Source organism: Antechinus flavipes, chromosome 6 (genome assembly GCF_016432865.1).
Source record: "Antechinus flavipes isolate AdamAnt ecotype Samford, QLD, Australia chromosome 6, AdamAnt_v2, whole genome shotgun sequence".
In the NCBI taxonomy this organism is placed as follows: Eukaryota; Metazoa; Chordata; class Mammalia; order Dasyuromorphia; family Dasyuridae; genus Antechinus; species Antechinus flavipes.
The window spans coordinates 147,395,088-147,413,351 of record NC_067403.1 but is presented as its reverse complement, the minus strand read 5'-3'; positions in this window follow the sequence as shown (position 1 = coordinate 147,413,351).

Here is an 18,264-nt window from a genome sequence, read left to right as displayed (position 1 = left end):
AGCTATTGTTACAAAAATCCTTACCAAATGTTTATTGTATCAGGGATATAATTTTTTTTCCTCCCTAAGGTTATCCCCACAATAAACTAAGTTTTTCCTAATTCTAATAATCGAAAAAGGTTCATTAATAATACCCATGACTTATATGTCTCAAAAAGACAATATAACTATAAACTGCATAAAAAAGGAAAAGAATCCAGAGTCAGGGAGGTAAGCCCTATTTTGTTCTGTGATGGAAGAGTCACATTAAAGTACTTGATAGTATCAAAAGACCAAATCATTCAGATATATATTCAAAATCATTTCATGTAGAAAAAATCATTGTACTGACTAGAAATGTTTAGCTAAGGAAATAAAGGATAATACAATTATCATCAAAAAATTAAAGTTTATAATGTGAGAGACAGTATGAGATAGCCACTAGAGAATTAGCCTTAGAATCAGGACGAATAGTTTTCAGGTTCCACATTTGTTACTTTTGGCTGTGTGATACTGTGTAAGTCACAAATTCTCAGATACCCAGTCAAATTTCTAAGAGCATAAAGTTGCATGATACTTTCTGAACTACAACAGTACAATAAACTTTCTCTCTGGAGATCTCTCTATGTCATTGAAATTGCAAATTAAAAAAAAAATCTTAAGGCCTTTCTTATGTACAGCTCAAGAATGCAATCTTTGGATCCATAGATGTTATGGGGAAGCATATTTTATGGTTGATGTAAGAAAGATCTTTCAAAAAATGTTCTAAAATTAAAATGATTGCCTTGTGGTTGCTTGAACTTCCAAATACGAAAAATTTTCAAATAGAGTTTGAATAGGTATACATTAGGTACACCAATTAGGAATACATGTAGGATAAGAAATAACATTTGAAAAAGTGATTTCTGTCCTAGTTACTACTTGTGAGACTTTTAGAAAACCATTTAAAGGCTGTGATTCAGTTTCCTCATGTATACAAACAGGAGGATTGTACTATGTGACTTCAGAAGATATTTTCTATGATCTCCTATGATCTCTCATGACCCTTCCAATACTGAGATGTTTATAATTCTGCAATTTTATAAAATGATGTAATTATAGCATCTTATACATGATAGGGAACATCATCTACTCAAAAGATCATTTTTCCATCCCAAATCACATTGACAATTACAAATGATTTCTTTTTTTTTAAAGAGATAATTTCTTAATTATAAAATCTACTATTTTCTTATCAATCTTGAGCCTCCTTGACCTTTCTGTAACATTTGACAGTCTTAATTTTCTTCCAGACATTCTTTTCTCTAAGGTTTTTATGATGCTGTTCTTTCTTGTCTTTCCTTCTATTTTTTCACTCCTCTCTCTTGCTGTTATTTTTGCCCATGTCATGCCCTCTATCCACAGGTGTCCCCTAAGACTCTCCTTTGGTCTCTTTTCCTTTTTCACAATATGCCATTCTCACATAGTGAACTCAGTAGCTCAGGTGAGTTCAGTTGTAATCTCTATGCTGATTTCAAATCTGCATATTCAGGTCTGATCTCTGAGCTACATTCACACAGTTCCAACTACTTCTTGGGTATGTTCCTTAGGAATCTCTAGCACAATATGTCAAAATTAAAACTGATTATCTTTTACATAAATATGTTCCTGCTTCTGAATTGTCATATTATTCACTACCAACCCGTATTTCTAGTCCATTGACAGATTTTTTTCATTTGTAGTTTACCAATAATGCTCTAATTTGTCCACTTTTCTTTACTCATGCCTACTTCAGAGTGTGTTACCCCTCCCCTACTTCAGAGTGTGTCACCCCTCCCCATAATACTGCAATCATCTTCTAAATGGTCTTATTGGGTCAAATCTCTCCCCACTTTTGCACACTCTCCAGTCCACTGCCAAAATGATTTTTCTAAAGAAGGGCTCTTAATGTGGAGCCTATAGACACCTGAGAGGCCTATAGTTAGATTTCAAAGGATCTATGAGCTTAAAAAAAAGGGGGGGAAGCATCATTATTTTCACTAACTTGAAACTGAAATTCCACGTTTCCTTTAATTACTTTAAATAGTCTAAGAAATAGATTCATAGCATTCACCAGACTGATAAAAGGATCCATGACATTGAAAAAATGAATATGAATTCTAAAGCATAGATCTAACCATATTCTCTTCCTGCTCAGTGGGTTCTAACTCCCTATCACTTCTAGAATCAATTAGGAAGTCCTTTGCTTTACCTTAAAAAAAAAAAAAACGTAATCTAGCTTATTCCTACTTTGCCAGATTTATTTTACCTTTTTTCCCCCCTCTCTCTAAAAGCTCTATAATATTAAAGCTCTATCTTACTTGCATTTCTTCCAATTTGATATCTTCCTGTCTCCATGACTTTGCATTGATTGTCCCCCATGCTTGAAATTCTCTGCCTCTTACCTTCTTATTTTCCTTGATTTTGTTGAAGAATCAGCTCAAATCCAATATACTTCAGATGCTTTCTTCTCAGATTACAATCTCTTTCATTCTAGATACACAATTATTTACATGTGACTTCCCCCATTAGGATGTGTTACTGAAGGCACTTTTGGAGGGGTCTTTTTTGGTTTATTTTTGTTTGTTCATTTTTGCTTGCTTTTCTTTCTCTTTCTGTTGCTCGGACTTAGTACATATTAACTGTTTAATCAGTACTTGCCGACTGACTACTAAAGAGTAGCATGGCACCTATAAGTCAATTAACTCTCAAGATAGTATTCTTTATTAATCTTAAATAAATTTTAGTTTCAACATTTCCTATAATGAAATATGTTTATATAAGTCTTAGTTGCTGCCAAAGGTGTCAAAATGAGTGAGGAAATAAAGGGATAAAATCCTAATAATTAACTTCACATGATTTCTTTTACTCCTGTAAATTAATTATTGTTATTGCTCCCATCTTTTATATCAGCAGAAATACATCTCTTAGTATCTTGGACTAAGCAATGCTGACATTCAGAACATAACTTTGATAGAAATTGGTCTATTATGCAAATATGAGTATATTAATAGATTTAATGTCATTTTATGCCATGTATAGTTCCAGGAATTACAATATCATAGAAATAGAATTAGAAAGGACCTTGGAAACCATCTAATTCAACTCATTCATTTTACAGATGAGAAAGCTGACATCCAGAGAAGTTATATAATTTGTCCAATATAACACAGGTAGCAATCATTAAAAGCAGTACTAGAATTCAAGTTCTCCAACTACAATAATCAATCAATTTTCTTTTTTCACTGTACTACACCAATATATCTTATAGCTCTATAGGGAAGGAAAAAACAAATGAACATGAATTTCATGTAGTTTACTCCTGCTCAATACATACAAAATATGTATTGATATTGCCTGGATTTTGGTCTGTAAGTTAATTTTTTAGATAATATACTTAATTCATAGTTAATTCACTGTCATGTAAACACAATAATAGAGGCTTTCAGCAGAATGAAATGAGTCTTATTAATGTACTAAAGCATTGATTTTGTTGCTATTCCTAAATTTTGATGAAATTCAGTATATTTAAATAAAAGTATTAATTTGTGGAAGTGGGTGCATTGAAGCATTCTTCAGTATTCATATTTGATGGATGTATAACTAAGATTTAACCAAGATCTATCAATCAATCAACAAGCATTATTATTAACGTACTATGACAGTTATTGGGCATAATGAGGTAAAAATGAGCCAGTGATTTTCAGCAGCTTATATTCTCTCAAAGGAAATAATGCATAAATAAAACTAACTGTTGGAAAGAAATATCCATAACTGTGGAGATTGGAACAATATGTACCTGAACTTTGAAGGATACTAGGAATTCTAAAATCTGGAGATGAGGAAAAAATAAATTCTGGGTATGTTTCAGTAACTAGAGGCAGTCATGGCAGCAAGTCACCTCTCATCCCCCCAGTCTCTTGATTCAGAGTTTCCAACACAAACAAAACCAAAATCAAAACTATCTACATGATTAAAGCTCTTCTCTCATCCACTAGAATTGTGCACTCATCATTTTCTTCCCATCCTTGCCTGTCCTGGTGCAAATATACTCACAATTGGAAGCCAAGAGTTATTTTTCCAGTCCAGACAACTATAAAATTCCTGTTAGACAATTTAATCACATAAGAGAATTATCACCAGTGGCAGTGGCAAAAAAAGAGTACCTGCTCTCACCCATTAGCTGGAAAGATTTTATCAAAGATTTTTTCTATTCTTTTTCATGTTAGTACAACTTTTCTTTTTTTCTTTTCTTTTTGTTTTTGTTTATTTCAGTTTCTAGCATAACAAAACAAGAAGAAACATTAGAAATAGAATATCCATTAGCCCTGAGGTGAAACATAAAAGGTTTCATGGTGCAGACTAGAAAGCACAGTGGGAATGGTTTGGAAGACATAGCAGTTAATGATATGAGGGGAAATAAAAAGATGATGAAGCTCAGAGAAAAAAGGGGTCTGTGTGATGGGCAGTTTCACTGTAAGAGGGCTAAAAACAACATTTAGATTTCCCAGTGCTATAACAAAACACCATCGTGATTATTCAACTTATTTCTCAAAACTTCTTTGGTTGCAAAAGGAACAGAATTTGTCATACAATAATTAATTGGGGGAGGGACAAAATGGCTGCAAACATTTTTAAGCACAATAACACTTAATAATATATTTAAATTTAAATTTTGGGTACATTACAAAATTGCAAAGCTCTCCATTTATACTAGAAGCTGGAGTTCCTCTCTGAGTACTCAATCTGCAAAATGCCAGGCGTTTCTTAATTAACTAAATGGTTGTCTAGCAGGACAGTTTTTGAGTTTGGAAAAATGGATGTCAGGAGAGTGATGTGACAAGGGGAGAGACATGAAGGAGGCTCCCCACAGAAAAGAAAGATAACATTGGGTGGGGAAGACAATTTATAGTTTCTCTGAATCTCAGAGGTTCCAGCATCAGCAGAAGCAATGTCTCTGAAGGTGCTATGACTAATATGTCAGTAGTCCTTTTATAGCAGCAGAGGAGAGAGACCCAAATAAATCAGATTTGTCATGAGCTTAAATACCATTAGGAATGTCAACTGGGATCTGAAGTCAATGTACCATAGCAGTATGCTGGGAAGCAGAGAAATTATTCTGTACGAAGACTGTTGTTCAGTTAGAGTGGCCATTTTTGAGCCAATATGACATTCTGGATTGTTTTATTCTTCTCCCTAATCTTTCTTTAGCTTTGGCATTGCTTCCAAACAATCGCAGCCATGTTGCTTATTTTAACAATCTAACTGCTGAGTATGAAGAGAATAGCATATGCCATAGCTATTCTGAGCTTTATCTGGGTTGCTCCTATCTTTATATCACCACCCATACAGTTTTGGAAAACCCAAGGTAGCAATAATGAGGTCATTGGCTATGGTGGAAGTTGATGTGAAAAAGAGGTCATAACTTGACTAATAATCATAATAGTAGCTAGCATGTAAATAACACTCTAAGATGTGGAAAGTGCTTTATATAATCATATGCCTACAACAGAAGCAAAAGTGACCATCACCTTTCCTCTAAAATGAAAAGTCTCTCATCTTTTATCTGGGTGTATTTGTATTTCTGATCTTTTCCTCAAATGAGTATAAGCTCTACGAAGTCAGAAATTATTCCACATTTGTCTTTATAACAGCATGTAATATAATGTCTGATGTGTAAGAAATGCTTGATAAATACTTGTTGGTTGATTGATGTATCTCTGATATATAAGCTAATTTTTATTAGTTAATATAGGAACTCTCAATGAGAAAACTACCTCCACCAAGGCCAATCATAAGCTATTCTGCAAAGTAATTTAGAGTCTTAGAAAAATTCTTAGACTATTGAGAGATGAAATATATTGCCTAAGGTATCCTAACAAGTGTATAATCTTTTACAAGACTTGAATTCAGAATTTCCTAACTCTGAAGCTGACCCCCTATGCACTCTATCCTAACCAGTGATTGTTTCCCCCATTATTCAATTAAAAAATAGGCTCTTTTAAAGTTTAAAGCTCTTTATAAATTTTATCTCATTTTATTCTCAAATAACCCCGGTAGTTACGTGTTAGTATTATACCCATTTTGCAGTTGAGGAATTTGAGGTAGTTAGTGGTTGTGACTTGTTCGGGTTCACACATGAATAAATATCTTGTCTCTGGATTAAAAATTAGTCTTCCTGACTCTAGGTCCATCATTCTATCTGTTCTGTCACCTAGATGGCTCTATTATTTAGACACACTTTAAAAAATAAGTTTCAAAAATAAAATTGAATGGTTTGGAGATTTGTGAGAATTTCTATTAAAATATAAGTTTATGATTTATAGTTGGCCTGGGGCTTAGATGGCTTTTGCTTGTATTTTCTCATCTTTTGTTCTACCATTGTCAAAGATTTATGAAACCCCTGAATTTGCTTTTTTTAAGAGTCAGCTTTTTTTTTTCCCTAAGCAAGTGTCTATAAACAAATATGCTCAAGGGAGCTTAAAATTGTTTGGGCATAAATAGCATATAGACTGTTTGACTCCAGGGCACTACCTCTTAAATCCATTTAAGCATCTGTCCACTTAGAGAGGCCACCAGGGCCAACTCTTGAAAGCCACCCAAGATTTTTAGCTTGAGGAAAATTTTTCTTAAAATCTGCATATGCAGATACATGTCCAGAAGCCAAAAAACCAAAACAAAACAAAACAAAAACATAGAAGGAATATTAAGAATGCACCCTATAGGTATCCAATTAATGATCACCCTGTGACAGATATGTGGATGGACATTGATGAATTACAAAAGGATGGACAAACATGGGTGCTTTGTGATCTGCTTTAAGAGATATGTGTTAAGCATTTGCTATGTGCTCTGGTACAATGCAAAAATGCTGCAGATAAAAATAAATTTAAAAAGATAGCCTCTGCTCTCAAGGACCTTACATTCTGATGAAAGAAGACAACACACAAAAAGGAACTAAAGATCAGAAGGTAAGCAAATAATGAAAGTATATGAAGAAGACATGGCTTTAAAGTCTAGAAAGTCAGGATCTGAGTCAGATGAAGAATGAAGGTAAATTAATCTGAAACTTTTCACAAAATGGACTGTCCAAAAAGATACTCATTAATGAAAGAGAAGTGAAAAACTTGTAGAGAGTAAGCATATTGCTTGCAGGGATGCTAGGCTATTGCAGGACAAAGAGAGAACTCCCTTAATCAACAAGGGAAGTTCCAAGATGAGTCAGTGGAAGAGGAAGCTTAGTGTTGAAAGTGAAAAAATCAGGAAGACAATGTAACTCTGATGAATAAGGAGGAACATGTTTGTGATTTGAAGGAATGCCTAGGAGCAGCTAGACGATATAGTGAATAGATTACTGGGTCTGGAATCAAGAAGATTTATTCACATTATTCCACATCTGGCCTGACATTTACCAGTTAAGGGACACTGGAGGAGTCACTTAATGGCAAATCACTCCAGAATCTTTGCCAACAATACCTAAAATGGATTAACAGAGTCAAAAATGATTGGAAATGATTGAAGAGACAAAGAAATTACTAGGACATTTAACTTTAGCTACATACTAGAAACAGACTTCTAGGTCTTCTTGTTTTCTCCTAATTGTGGGATTCCCACAGGTTTTGTTTTGTGATTTTTTCACTGCTCCCTGTACTTTCTTGGTGATATTATCAACCCCTATAATTTTAAGTGTTATTTCTATTTAGTTGACATATATGTCTGTATCCAGACTGGTTAATTTCCTGAGGTTCAGATTTTCAATAACAACTTCTATTGGACTAAACTGACTGTCCTGGATATATCTCAAAAGAAACATGACCAAAACAGAACTCACTATCTTTCAAAAAAAAAGAAAAGAAAAGAAAAGAAAAAAAAAGAGCTCACCCCTCTTCAAACTCGTCTTTTCTGTTGAAGGCACTACCATTGTTCCAGTCTCCTAAATTTGTGGCCTGGATGGGATATTTGAATTTCTATTGTCATCCCATAGTTGTCACTCCACAATTTCCACTATTACACTTTATACCTACATATCTCTCAAATTCAATCTCTTTTCTCTACCCCCATAGTCCTAAAATTAATTGAAGCACTGTTGCTCCTATAGACTATGGGGAAAATCTCCTAACTGGTCTCCCTACTTCCCCAGGTTTCTCCCTGTCTTTACAATCCATCATTCACACAACTGCCCAAGTGATTATCCTATGGAATTCTTCCCCTATTATTTTCCTATTTAAAAACTCCAAGTTGTTCCAATTTGTTTCTATATTGAAATATCAGCTACTCTGATCTTTAAACACCTTCACAATCTGACCTCAACATATCTCTTGAGGCTTATTGTGTTTTAAATATTATATGCTTGTGTTTAGCACATAATATCTTCATAATTTTTTAATAATTGTTGAGTCATTTCAGTGTCATCCAAGTTTCTGTGACTCTATTTTTTTTTTTTTTTTTTTTGGCAATGATCCCATAGTGGCCCATCATTTCCTTTTCCAGCTCATTTAACAGATAAAGAATTGACACAAACAGATTATGTGACTTGCCCAGGGCCACAGAGATAGTAAGTGTGGGCGTTTGGATTTAAACTCGGGTCCTTTTGTTTCTGGGTTCAGTGCTCTATCTACTATTCTGCTTAGTTGTTTCAAAAATGTTTCTTAATTATTTTCCCAAATATAAACCCTTGCTTCCATACCTTTAATAACACCGTTCCCTCCTTTGGATTGACCTTCCTTTACCCAGGGATATCAATTCATTTTACATGTGCTAGAGTAAATACTATGTCATCCACAAAGCTTTTCTTGAGTTCCTCCAGGTTGAAATAATCCTTCTTTGACTGGAGTTACCAAATACCAGTGCATTTCTCATTTTGTTTTCACAATATAGAGAACAGTGTGATGATTTCCTTTGTCAGACATTCTGATATCTGGTCATACCTCCCCCATATTATAGTTGTGAATGTATTTTTGATATAATCTAAATGTAGAGCTTTATATTTATCCCAACTAAATTTCATTCCATTAGATATAAACCAGTGCTTTAGTCTGTCAAGATTTTGGGGATGCTGATTCTGTTATCCAGTATGTTAGTTATCTCTTCCAATTTTAGGTTGTCTACAAATGGAATAAATGTGCCTTTATCCAAAGTCACTGTGAAAAAAGCTAAAAAACATAGTCAAATAAAAGTTATCTAAGCACCTCACTCAATCTGAGCTTTATAGTTAAAATTATAGGGACTGATAAAGTCATCAAGAAAGTACAGGAACCCTGAAAAAGTCACAAAACAAAACCTGTGGGAATAACCACAATTAAGAGGTGTGAGATGAATGATGAGCTAGAAAAAAACAAAGAATAAAAAGGAATTGTCAGGCAGACAGAAAAAAGTGGTACCATAAAACCACACGGGAATATTGGTCAACAGCATCCAGTGAAGCAGAGAGGAAATAAAAAGAAATACTGAGAAGAGAAAATCAAATTTGGAAATTAAGAATTTGTTGGTAACAGTGAAGAGAGCAGTTTCAGCGGAGTTGGAGTAGAAGAAAAGTGTAGACAAGGAGTACAGACACCTTTTCCCCCTTAGTATTTTGCTAAGAAGTGAGAGAGAAATATCAAATTACATTTTGAGGGGATGATAGGGTCCAGTAAAAGTTTTTTTTTTATGTTTATTTGTTTTTGGTTTTTGTTTTGTTTTGTTTTTTGGATAGTGGAGATAAAGGGAAATTGGGAGAAACTAAATTAAAGATAAACTATAGCAATGAAATGATGAAGCATGGGATCAAGAGCATCTCTCCCTCCCTTCTTTCCTTCCTCCCTTTCTTCCTTCCTCCCTCCCTCTCTTCTTCCCTTCTCCCTTTCTTCTTTTCTCCCTTCCTTCCTCCCTTATCCCCTCTCTTTCTTTTTCTTTCCTTCTTTCTTTCCTCCCTCTCTTCCTCCTTCTCTCCCTCTTTCCTTCTTCCTTCCCTTCTTCCTCCCTCCCTTCCTTTCTTCTTTCCTTCCTTCCTTTTTTCCTTTCTTCATAACTTTTTTTCTTCCTTCCTTTCTTTTTTCCTCTCTCCCTCCTTCCTTTCCTTCTTCCCTTCCCATCTTTCCTTCCTTCCTCCCTCTCTCCCTGTTATCTGCTGCTTTTGTGGTTTCTAGAATCCAGACACCAGTACCTGGAATTGTTACCTCTTCTCACAAGCAGATGATGGTGATACAAGGAGAATGAGAGGCAGTTGCTGTTCTCTGACCTCCCCACTGAGAGGCTGTTGTTTGTCTGACCTCTCTCCTCTTCCCTCTGCCTCCAATTTATCTCATTCCCAGTACACAAGCAACCTCTGTCAGTAAAGGCTACCCTGCAACTCCCTCAAGTGTCACAATCCACAGCTTCGGAAGCTCTTGGAGAATTGACCTGCCCTTTCACCTAGGCATGGTCCTTAACAATTCCCCATTTTTTGGTTTTAAACTCAATTGCTTTCCCCCCACAGCATGGTCAGATAGTTTCCACATGCTTGGGAGTGCAAACAGCACTATAGCAGGTGTTGAATCTTGTGAAATGTCATGGAGGGAGAAGAGGACTATAGTCAGAACAGGCATTTAAGTCTCTCATCAGTCTTCTGGCTCAGCCCTTTGATGTGTTGGCCTGTTTAATTACTCCAACTCTTACCAGGTCTCCTCTCCCTTTCCTTCCCCATGGGTTACTGAAGGAACTCTGTGAGGATCCTATTCATGAAAAGCTTTTGAACACTGTTGGTTCTTGTCCCTGTTCAGGTACCATATGTTATCTGCTGCTATTGTGGTTTCCCGAATCCAGACACCAGTCCCTGGAATTATTTTTTCTTGTGAGCAGATGATGGTAATACAAGGAGACTGAGAGGCAGTTGCTGTTCTCTGACCTTTCTCCTCTTCCCTTTGCCTCCAATTTATTTCATTCCCAGTCCACAAGCAACACCTGTGTCAGTAAAGGCTGCCCCACAACTCCCTCAAGTGTCACAATCCTGAGAGCTGCAGAGGCTCTCAGAGAATTGACCTGCCCTTTCACCCAGGCATGGTCCTTAACACCTCCCTCTCTCCCTCCCTTTCTCCTTCCTTCTCTCCCTTTCTCTCCTTCCTTCTCTCCCTTCCTTCCTTCCTTCCTTCCATCCTTCTTTCCTTCCTTTCTCCCTCCCTTCCTCCCTCCCTTCTTTCTTTCCTTCGTTCCTTCCTTTCTTCTTTCCTCCTTTCCCTACTTCCTCCCTCCCTCCCTCTCTTCTTCCCTTTCTTCCTTTCTTTCTTTTCTTCTTTCCTTCTTTCCTTTCTTCTTCCTTTTTTCCTTCCTTCTTTCCTCCCTTCCTCCCTCCCTTCTTCCCTCCCTTTCTTCTTTCCTCTCTTCCCTACTTCCTCCTTTTCTTCCTTCCTCCCTCCCTTCTTCCCTCCCTTATTTCTTTCCTTCATTCCTTCCTTCTCCTATTATTCTCATATACCCTTTACTCCAGCTAAACTGAATTACTTCCTTTTCATTTAAACATGGCTTGATCTCTCCCACATCCAAAATGGAAATTTCCCCAGATTCTCTAGTACCCATAACCTTCCCATGTTGCTAGAATGCTCTTAATTCCATATTTGCCTAATTGATTCCCAGAAAACTAATATTTTTTTATAATTTAATATCACAAATTTTACAATATGCAACTACAATATACAATATTACAACATACAATTTTTATAACCTAATATTTATTTTTTTTGTTTCTTGAAGCTTTCCCTGTCTTTAATAAGAGATGCTATTACATTCAAACTTCAACTTGTTTTATATGTCTACTAATATAGATAGTGAACATTAATGTTATTGTGTTTCTTATTCTACTACTAGACTTTAAATTCAGTGAAGTAGACATACTTTCTCTAAATTCTGCATTTATCTTAATGCCATCATAATGCTCTGCATATAGTAGGCAATTGATACTTTAAAAATATCATTTTATAAGAATTGAGCATTCATCAATAAATCCATCAATACACATTTATTAAGTGCCTACGTGCCAAAAGCAATGTAAAACCTTCATCACCAAAAATAACATATTGGCATAAAAAGAAGAAATAAAGATTATATGTGAAAAATTTAAATTGTATGACTTTTTTTTAAATAAAGAGCTGGAATCAGAGGGAGGAAGACCTTAGATCAAGTTTCAGTCTGAAATAAGACTGAAAAGTCACTTAACCACTAAGTGTTATATTTACCTAAGTTTCAGAGAAGGTGCCAATGTTCATTGTTAGAGGAAGTCTCCCTATCTAGAACTTTACTATGTCAATGAAACTTCAGAACTATTCTCCATCCCTATCATTATTAAATTTAATGTAGTGCTATAGAAATAACCCTGTTTGTATACCCATCTAAATTTCTTATAGCTTCTTTCTACCTTTTTTTTAAATCTTGATATTAATTGATATTAATTCATTCTACACTCTCTAAATGTATTCTATTCTTGGTACCAATAACATGATAAAACCAAACAATTATACTTAATGGCCATATCTGAAAATGAATGTGTCTTTCTGAACTTCTAGTTCATCATCTTTCTAGGGTGACATGCTCCATCATTAATTAGTAGTAGTATTGAACAAATGAATCAATGGATTCATGAATGAATGAACAACATCCAGTAGGAAAAATACTATTTATAAGACATGTGATTAAACTTTAATTCCCTCAATTTTCTCCATTACTCATCTAACACTTTCCCTAATATTTTATTCTCATGGAAGATGGCAAATGAAAATATGGAGAAACAGGGTGCTTGGCAAGAATAATTCTAAAGAGTTGAGTGAGGAGGGAAACAAAATAGTGTTGAGAACTCATTTAAAATAATGATCATTAATGCACTGCTTATGGAGTTGTGAATTAGTCCAATCATTCTGGAGAACAATTCGAAACTATGTCCAAAGGGCTATAAAACTGTGCCTACTTTTTTATCTAACAGTACAATTACCAGCTCTTAGAATAAAAGAGAAAAAGATCTACTTATTCAAAAATATTTATAATAGCTCTTTTTTGTGTGGTGGCAAAAAAAAAATTTGGAAACTGAGGTCAAGTACATCAATTGGGGGATGAGTGAACAATTGCAATGCAAAATTATTGTACTGTAAGAAATGTTGAAGAAAAGGGTTCAGAAAAAACTTGTGAAGTCCTATGTGAATTAATGCAAAGTGAAATGAACAAAAGAAGAATATTGAACACAGTGACAGCAATAGTATAAGGATGATTGTCAATGACACTAATGTGATCAAAACACTCCCCCCCAGGTTTTGAATGAAAAATGCGATCTACTTCCCCAGAAAGAACTGAATTCTGAGTGCATACTTTTTAAACTTTATTTTTCTCATTCTGTGTGTGTGTGTATATGTGTGTGTGTGTGTGTGTGTGTGTGTGTGTGTGTGTGTGTGTGTATTTGTAACCTGACTAATAGGAAAATAAGCTTTCTATGACTCCACATAGTGGACTAAAGCAAGTGCCAATTAGAAGAACAAACCCACTGTAAAGTAATTTGAATCTAAGAGTTTATAAAACAAAATTTTTCATTTTACAAAATTAGTCATTCTTATAATTCCTTTGTTGTGGTACACAATGATATACATATAGTAAGAGTTAATAAATATTTGATGAATAATAGAATAAGACAATAGAAATGAAACTTTTTAATGTTGTTTTACATAGATGTCTGATTTTCCTGTTAAATTAAAGAAAAGGTATTTTTACTTACAGAATTGCTTTTTTTGGTCTACTTATTTAAATAACAATGAAATGGTAGATTATGAATCATTTCCTACTAGCTGGGTCAAGCTAGTGCTTCTTAATGCAAAGTTCTGTCTTGCTCTCTTTGCATCCCTTTTCATGGATGCCACACAAGACAGAAAGTTGCTTTTTGAAAAATATTGTGGTAAATTTATATACTTCCTTCCATTTCTTCTGATGCTGCTCTCCAAATGCATTTTTTCTAGTAAATTTATTTATTTTTAATACACATTGCTTTATGAATCATGACAAAAATCAAAGCAAAAGAGGAAAACTATGAGAGAGATTAAAAAAAAGAACCAGAAAAAAAGAAGTGATCATAGCACATATTGATTTACATTCAATCTCCTTAGTTCCTTTTCTGGATGCATATTTTTCTGTCCAAAATCTATTGAAATTGAAAAACACCGGACCACTGAGAAGAACCAAGACTTTCATAGTTGATCATCTCACATTCTTGCTGTTATTGTGTACGATGCATTCCTGGTACTGTTTGTTTAACTCAGCATCAGTTCATATAAATCTTTCCAGGCCTTTCTAAAATCAGCTTGTTCATCATTTTTATAGAACAATAATATTCCATTAATATCATATACCACAAATTGCTCTCCAGAATGGCTGAATCATTTCACAACTCTACCAACAATGCATTAATGTCCCAGCTTCCCCACATCCACCCCAACATTTGTTATCTTTTCCTGTCATCTTAGCCAATATGAGAGATGCCAGGTGGTAGCTCAGAGTTTTTTAATTTGCATTCCTCTAATCAATAATAATTTAGAACATTTTTTCATATAATTATAGATGGATTTAATTTTGTCATCTGTAAATTGTTCATGTTCTTTGACCATATATCAATTGGGGTATGACTTATAAATTTGATACAGCTCTTTATATATTTTAGAAATAAGACCTTTATCAGAAACACGAGCTGTAATGATTCCCCCCCCCCACTTTCTACTTCCTTTTCAATCTTGTTTCTGTTGATCCTGTTTGTGCAAAATCTTTTAAATTTAATGTAATCAGGGTTGTCTATTTTGACTTTCATAATTCTCTCTAGTTCTTCTTTGGTCATAATTCCTGTCTTCTCCAAAGATCTGATAACTAAATTATCCCTTGTTCTACTAATTTGTTTTCTCCAACTATGTTTTTTTCTCACTTTCTATTTTCATTGCAAAATGCAAAAAATCCATTAAGTACAGAATATTTAACATTTGTACTCTCTGTCTCTATACCTTCATACCACTATACCTCCAGTTTTAGCTCTATTATGTCCTGCCTTATAATTGGATGTTCCTCTCTGCGCAATACTGGTAAGGAAGACTTTTCCTACTTGCATGCTTTTCAATTAGTAATAATAGCTTCCAGTTAATAAATATAGCTTCTGTCTGTTCTGAGCTTTCAAAAGGTGCTACTAAATGACAATTAAAGGCAATTGCCCAAGCTAGTGTCATGTCAAGGTAAAAAATATGGGTAAGTTAGAAATTTATAAAATTTGACGGTAGGCAAGCAGGAGCAGTGGCAGAGAAATGGCAAGTGAAAATTCTCAATATATGATTTATACATACAGAAGATGGAAGCAGAAGAAGCAAGATTACATCATAAGGTACTAATAATAACAAATGATGTAGTAGAACTAGAAAAAATGATTTCTAATCCACTGTTAATAATATTTAGTTATTATAAAGAAGGGATAAGATCCTGTAGGAAATGTTCCATTTTTTTTAAAGGGAAGAGAGAAATCTGCACATCACCAATTAATAAGATTGCCTTGTATTCTTGGCAAAATTTTTGAATACATTATTAAAAATCTGGCTGTAAACATTCAGAAAGGAAAGCAGTGATCACAGAGAAGTTGTGTGGGTTCATCTGTAATGTCTGGCTAGCTTTCTGGGGATCTCTGGACAGTCCTTGGTCTTTAGGTGGAGAAGTGGTGAAGGCAGGAGGGCCATCATAAGGCTGGTAAAAGATGGAGTCTAGAGTCTATAATCTGGAGTCTCGAGTCTTCTCTGTGTCTGTGTCTGAGACTCTTCTGTTTTCATGACTAAGACAGCATCTTTCTGTTTCTGAGACTTCCTTGAATACTTCAGTATGATTGTATCACTACAGCACACTAAGCATGTGCCAACTGCCCATTACATCACCATCACATTAAGCATGTGCTTAAAAAAACATTATTTCACACTGAGTAGGTACTTAACTAAAAGCACCCTGCTGTCCTTGATTCAAGTACACCTTTTCAGACTTCTGGCCCTCTACATCTCCTGCTTTCTTTTGTTTTAGAAAACAGATGGTCATGCCCTCCCTGACTTCTCAGGATGGCAGGTGAAACACCAAAAAGGAAGTGACCATACCCTCCCTGAATTCTCAAGAAGGGAGATGAAAACACCAAAGGGAAATGGGGAGTCAAATTAGATATTGTTAGTGGGTTTCCTCTGGGCTGAAGAGTCTTACATGAAACAGGTATACAAAATCCATCAGCATGGGAGGTATTATATAAGCACATAGTAATATAACACAGGCTAGTAGTGATGTAATAAGCAACATGAATCAACATGAGGGATTACACATGTCCATATGTCCTAGAAGGAGAGTATATAAATAACAATCACACATACACCTCCTTCAGCAGCCAAGAGAGTCCAAAACCAATCTATTGTCCATTATTTCATATATCAGGGAATCCAATAATTCCTGCAGATTTCAAAGTCATACAACAGTCTTATCATGTCTCAGGCAATCCAATGATTCCTGTTGGTTTTAAAGATCTGAAACAATATATGCAGGTCCGTTATCTGTTTTTATTGCTTGTGGCATACCCATAATTGCAAAAGCTCATATAAAGAATTCAGTGATCACTTAGGCAGTCTCTTTTGCTGCTGGTTTGCAAAAGTAAATCCTGAAAAAGTGTCTACTTGTAGTAAATATGTTGTACATGGATAAAAGAAAACAAGCAAAAAATTTATAATATTTCACATCAATTTGCCAAATTTCACTGTGTCTCAAATAATGAGGGGTCTTCCCTGGAGGGAGTGTAGGAGCATGGAAATGAAGGCAAGCTATACAGGCTTCTTCTTTTGTAATCCCAAATTATAAATGTAAAGCTCAAGCAGCCTGATGATATTTAGAATGAGATTTTTGGGCTGCCTAAAATAAAGGAGTATTGGCTAACATGGTTAGAAGGCTATCTGTCTTTGAATTTCCATTAAAAAAATAAGACCTGGAAGTCCAGTATAAGAGTGGACATGCAAGATATAAATCTTATCTGGATGCTTTCTTTTGAAGTTCTGCTGAGTGGACTGAAAAGGAGTTGTGACTATCTATTTATAGTTAAGTCATGAGAATACACAGAACAAATGTTATGTTTGGATGCATCTGTAAAGATAGTTGATCCTCTAAGAGGAACCTTAGAAATCTTTTCTTCAAAAATTCATTGCTAATTATGTAATAGTCATGTTATCTTTAATGGAGACCTGTGTGTAAAATTTGAAGCTATGGCCAATAAAATCTGCCACTCTAGGATAGTTTCACAGCATACATTAATTTGTGCATTGGTATAAAAGGTGTATATCTTGTCAGTTGTTATCCCAGATAATTATACTATTCTCTTAATGGCCTTTAATAAAATTCTAGCCACAAGCACTGGGTAAGGAGTAAGGCTTTGTTCTGGTTGTGCTGTAAGGAGTAAGGCTTTAGTGTGATTGTGCTGGGATAGTCACCCACTCTATCACACTGTGTTCTTGATGACAGACTGCTATGAATGCCTCTTTTGCAGCAAAAACTGATATTTTCAAGGATTTCTGAGTGACTCATTCAACCACATTGGATAAAGCCAGTTCAACCTCTCTCAAAGCCTCATGAGCTTCTTTTGGAAGCTGGTGCGATGAGTTTAAAGCAGTGTCTCACCTTAAAATGTCATATAATGGTTTTCATTGATAGGTAGTTAAGCCTAACCCTAGAAACATCCATTGGATATCTCCTATCAATTTCTGAAAGTCATTTAAGGTGTTCAATTTTCTATTCTTAAAGAAAGTTTTTGTACTATAAGCACCCTAGGGTATACTTCACATCCTAAATATTGAAAAGGAGCATGTTTTTGATTTTTCTGGAGCTATATGCAATTTGTAGTTCCTTAGTGTTTCTATGGTCTTTTGTTGACATGCGTCTAACATTTGCTTCTCAGGTGCACACTCCAAGATATTATCCATGTAATGTAACAACATAATTTTTGGAAATGCTTTTCTTTTTTGAGTAAGAGTAGCAGCAACATACATTTGACACACAATAGGGCTATTTTTCATTCTCTGTGGCAAAACTGTTCATTCATATTTTTTTATAAGTCTCAGTTAAATTAAAGCTAGGCACTAAAAAAGCAAATCTTTTCATATCCTCCTTATCTAGAGGAATAGAATAGTAACAATCCTCAATGTCCATAACCCAAAGAGGCTATTCTCTAGGCAATTGAGTAGGAGATTGAAGTCCAGACTGAAGAATTCCCCTAGTTTCCGTCTGTTCATTTACTTTTTT